Source organism: Branchiostoma lanceolatum, chromosome 15, assembly GCF_035083965.1.
Source record: "Branchiostoma lanceolatum isolate klBraLanc5 chromosome 15, klBraLanc5.hap2, whole genome shotgun sequence".
Classification (NCBI taxonomy): Eukaryota; Metazoa; Chordata; class Leptocardii; order Amphioxiformes; family Branchiostomatidae; genus Branchiostoma; species Branchiostoma lanceolatum.
In genome coordinates this window covers 12462472-12467742 of record NC_089736.1, presented here as the reverse complement: position 1 = coordinate 12467742, position 5271 = coordinate 12462472, and the positions used below count along the sequence as shown (strand labels likewise).

At 40.4% G+C, this 5271-nt stretch overlaps 1 non-coding gene across 1 annotated transcript; it reads right to left on the bottom strand.

The window, feature by feature from the left end:
* Window positions 1–4002: 4002 nt before the first annotated feature.
* Trnag-ucc (transfer RNA glycine (anticodon UCC)) lies at window positions 4003–4074 on the bottom strand. The gene has a single exon. It is a non-coding gene; the product is annotated as a tRNA-Gly (tRNA).
* Window positions 4075–5271: the final 1197 nt, after the last annotated feature.

Genomic DNA, 5271 nt, shown 5'->3' with positions numbered 1-5271 from the left:
AAACGTATTACGATATGTTTCATGGTAAGAAAAAACAAATCTTTCAATGGACAAGGGAAAATGTATTTTCTCCCACTTAAAACAAGAGATTGCCTATTATATGAAAAAAACCCTCAAAACCTTGTTCATAGAGAATCAATCATGAAGGGAACATATACAACATGGCCTACCTGTGGTTGACACAGGTACGAGGGTTGTAGGTAAGGTAGTGGTCAACGTCTCTGTTGGTTGTAGTCCAGTGGGCGAGGTCAAATGGACGCCCGGGGTGTTTTCCTTGTAGGATGCTATAAGCCATCGAGTGTCTTCCTTCTTGAGGTTGTCTCCAACCTTCGCGTATCCTTGATCGTCTGAATCACATGTCTCCTGAACCAAAAAAATTGCACAATGCACCCATGTATTGTTGTAAGGCATTATAGCCTTGAATAAGGTCACGCTATGTGCATGATCAAACGACTGCTCCCAAAATTAGTATGAATATCAATTTGCGTTCACTAGGTGATTGTAATTTCTAATACCTCGACTGTGTCACAACAGATAAAGAAAAAACACCTCGTTTTCTGCCGTGTCTACCGTAAGATAATTTCTTCAGGTTTGAATAATGTAGTCATTGAAGACCTTGCAAATGATCTCCAAGCAGATGTAGGGTAGGGCTTGCTTTTAGCCTATTTTGCCTCATTTTGTATGTCGATTGTGGTCTAGGGGAGTCTTTAAGATAAACACGCGAGCGACTATCAAGAAAGACGAAGCTATCTTACGAGCATTTGTTGTCAACAAACTTTCAACAGCTGAATTACCCTTCAGTAGAATTTCATTAAAAAAAGCTCTCACGCAGCATCAAGAAAAATCGCCAGGGAGACCAAAACCATGTCTTCATACTAGTAATATTACTGTTATGATCATTATTATATGGCATGGCCACGAACTATAAACTACAAAACTACAAACCCAGTTATACCGTTAAACTGTTACCAACGCTACTAAAACAGGGCGAAGGTAATGAATGAAGCCCACCTTCTTTCCTGGTATGAGATTAGTCGCCAAGACTGCAGCGGTGATCAGTAGCCCCACCCCCACCGCCAGCAGCACTCCACTCAACGTGAACCAGAACACAGAACACTTCTTCATCTTCCTCACACGTTCTAAATCAAAATTTAAAAAAAGGTACAAACTCTTTTTAGGCTACAAAAATATGCAAAATGTACGAGGTTGAATAAGATAAAATAAAAGGTCTGGGCCTCAAAAAACACGGCAGATATACGCGTAACAACATTTTTGAGAAGACGCCTCAACATAACAAACTACAAAAAACTTTGTAACTCAGGAAAACGAAAAACGTTTTTAAACGTGTAGCCATGTTTATTGTAGGTGTTGTAAATTGTTGTTTTTCACTTGTATTACCTTTTTTATATACTGGTGTTCATGATTAAAAAACGTATTTAGAGAAATATTTTAAATTGGTCTGGGGGCATAATTCTATGGTATCAAACCTTATATAACTGTACATAGCTATAAGCATTAATCCATTTATTAGTTATTCACATCTGTTGAAAACATTGATTTCAAAATCACTACATCAAACTATTTTACTAAGCCATTTCTTTGATTTTAAGAAACCGTATCGCACATTTATATTGAATTTTAATGTTTTTTGTTGCTTTCCTTCCAGCGCATCAGCCATTAGCTTGGCACCCTGCGCGGTCTAACTATCGAAATACAATGGCCGATTCGACCGTGCTCCGTCGTATGGTTTCAAACGCTTCGAGGATTAGCTGTGTTATAACGTACGTACCTCGAGCTCCGTTGACAACGCCTTTGTCTCTATTGTTGTCTTTCCTTTTGCGGTAGCGGTCGGAGGGCGACTCTTTTTTGTCCCCTCGACCAGTAGATTCTCGTGCGTGGTCATCCATGGGAAAATCTTCAAAGTCAACTGGGAAATGAATGATAGAATATATATATACTCGACACCTGTATATTTCAGGACTCAACATAAGCAAGCAAGCAAAGATATGCTCTGCCAGTTTACATACATACAGATTTCAAAGACCATTCTTTTAGAAGGGAAAAGTTGATGGCCCATTCTTTGTTAAAATTTGGGTAGAGAATTGATCAACCGCGTTTGAAAATAGCTGCCATTTCGGTTAGAGTTGTTACGGACACTGAGATTGGTAAGCTTTTTTACACTGTAGGTGAACATACGATAATGCAATATATGAGGGCTATTGTCATTGGCAGGATGTTCTTGTAAACGGTAATGTTTCTGGTAATAATGACAGGAATATATTTGTTTAGAACCAACAAGAGGAATGTCCCTGTATCTCAACTGGCCATGGTAGCAGCCTCACAGCTAGCTCCTGGTTCAAATTAAATTAGTTGGTAACTGGGGAAACCCCGGCTGAAATCCTAGGAAGGGCATATCGGTTGGGACTGCACCCGTCTTTCGGGAGGGACGCAAAATGGGGGTCCTGTGTTCGAGGAGGTTCCTCGAACACGTTAGAGGGGAGGGGACAGAAACACCTCTCTGTAAAACTACCCCCTACTACTGAAGCAAGAAAACATGCTGCCATATGTGCCACTAGGCACAACAATGTGAAAAACAATAACAACAACAACAACAGCAATCAGAGCATACCTAACAGCCTTTGATAATTTTGTTAACACCTCATGACCCACGGACTGTTTTCACAATGTTTAGAAATTCAAATAACAGAGCTTTACGAAAACCAAATGATCTAACCCTTCACTATCGTCAGTAGGTATTTTTCGCCTGAAAATCTACCCTATCATATCTAATGCTACGGTCACAGTTGGAAAAGGGGCCCTACCGGGCGTTTTTTAGACACAGCCGGGACCCTGGATTTTTTAAAACTCGGAGTTAAAATCAAAATGGGGCCCGGTGAAAAAATAGACGCCGTATTTGGGTAAAGAATTGAACACCGAGAGGTATCCTTAGCGGTATTCGACGCAATCCGACACCGTGGCAAATTTGTGGCTTCCGAGCCCGGCCTCGGCTACACCCCTTACTCACCCACTCATCTTACGGGAACCGGTGCAAATGTGACCGTAGCATAACGGGGCTTGCTGAGCGGTAAACGCCGGCCGATCCCTAACAATCGGGCCATGATCGAGAAAACAACGGGTCTATTACTGCCGAAAATGTCATTTATAGCTCGCAGACTCGTCGACCAGTCGTGCGGTGTGACAGGGTCTTTATGCAAACATAATCATTGTGCTGCATTTTCCATGACAAATTCCCCCGACCATAAAACGATACATTGTTCCTTCGAGACAAGAGGACATACACGTACAGAGAAAAAATGTTTCTACGAAAAAAACTGTGATGCAAACAATCAAAAATACCTTAGCTCGTCACCATGCTCACAACCGGTGTATTCTATCCTGCCTGAAACAAAATATGTCAAAATACAAAATGGTGCTCAGTGGGCGTTCGTTGCAGCTACATGGTTTGATATTCCAGAACAAAGGTGACATAAAAGTTCATGCAAATGTTATGTTTTACAACAACTAGACTAATCTACAGGCACAAAAACAAAGCGTACGTGTTGATTCATCCACACCGAGTTCATACGGGCAAAGGGACTTACTAGTCAGACCAATATGAAATAATATCGAAAAACAACCTTAAAATCAAAATGCAAAGAATTAGAAGTCTCAAACGGTACCATTGTGTGGGATGGTAGAGTTTCTCTTAGGCCCCCTTTGCACCAGACGGTGATCACCAAGCGACCATATAGCGACTAAAATTAGATTTGTGTGACCCTTTATTTTATAATTGAAATATGATGCGAGATATCAAAGGAAGATTTAAAAGACAAGACACACATAACGTAGGGACATTCAGTCTTTATCATTGAAATCTGGGGAGAGATTTGTCAAATATTTGGTCTCCCAGCGGTTGCAGTATATATGCAATTATAGTTTGTAATTTTATAACTGAAATCAATATTGAGGGGGTAAAACAATATACGTAGAAAAAACTAACACTGCGTTGGCCGGGAATCGAACCCGGATCTACTGCTTGGAAGGCAACAATGCTGACCATTACACCACCAACGCTTGGCTATGGTACGTGGCTACAAGAGTCGTGCATCTTTTAATCATGTCTCCCTTCAGTAAGCGTAGCAACATGGCGTGGGCCGTAGCAAAATAAGTGTGTTCGCGGTTCCAACTGCGCATGCGCAGTGTGATGCATCGTGGGTAAAATATCAAAGTTTAAGACCCCTGAGACATAAATAAACACGTCCGGATATGTATCATGTATGGTCTGGACAAGAACTGATTCCAAGTCACGTGCCTTCATCTTTGACACGCATGCGCAGTTCAAATCGTGAACTGGCTTATAAAGACGTCTCGACACATCGGTTAACGTGAATTGTTCTTGAGAAAATCTTTTATAATGAGGCATGAAATCAGTATCTCTGATATCAAGACACTTTATGTTATGATGTTTAATATGATTCTTTTATGAGCTGTTTTCGTGCGATGCCTAAATGAAAATATATCAAGCAGCTTCTTTCATGATACAATCTACCTTGTATTGAATTTATGTATGCATACTCCATGGATCCATACTTTGGCAATTTCAGAGGTATCAATTTCAGTATTGGCAATTAAGCAACCTTTACTTTCTCATCTCATCCAACCAGTAGGATATTCATTTTCTCTTAATATATCGTCAAAAATTCTCTTTATCATTTTCAACAAAACACCAGGAATCTACATTTTTCGTTAAAGGAAAGAGGGATGGAAGATGTTCATTCAGTTTAGCAACTAGAAAATGTACCCAAGTCATAGTCTAATTAAAATTGTTATCTCCATGAAAAATGGAGATATTGTTTTTGGCGTGTCTGTGTGTGTGTGTGTTTGTGTTTCCGGACTCTTGTAGTCAGCATAACTCAAGAACCTCTTGATGGATTACAATGATATTTGGTATGTGGGCGGGTGTTGTGAAGCCGAAGGTCAGGGTCGATTTTGGGCCCCCTGGTATGTGACCTTGGTACTGCAGCAGAACTTCAATTTTTGTATCTTTTGACCTGGACGTGCTGTGGTCTTGATTTTTAGGTGGCAGATAGCTTGTGATGTAATTAAGAAGTGGTGTAGGTTTGGGCCCCCTAGCAGCTTGCTCTGGAACTGCAGGGGCGTTATTGTGAAAATCTTCTAAGGAGAATAACTGAACAAAGGAACAACGGATTTCCATGATATTTAGTATGCTGGTAGCTTAGACAGAGATATACACAATGAAGTGCAAATTAT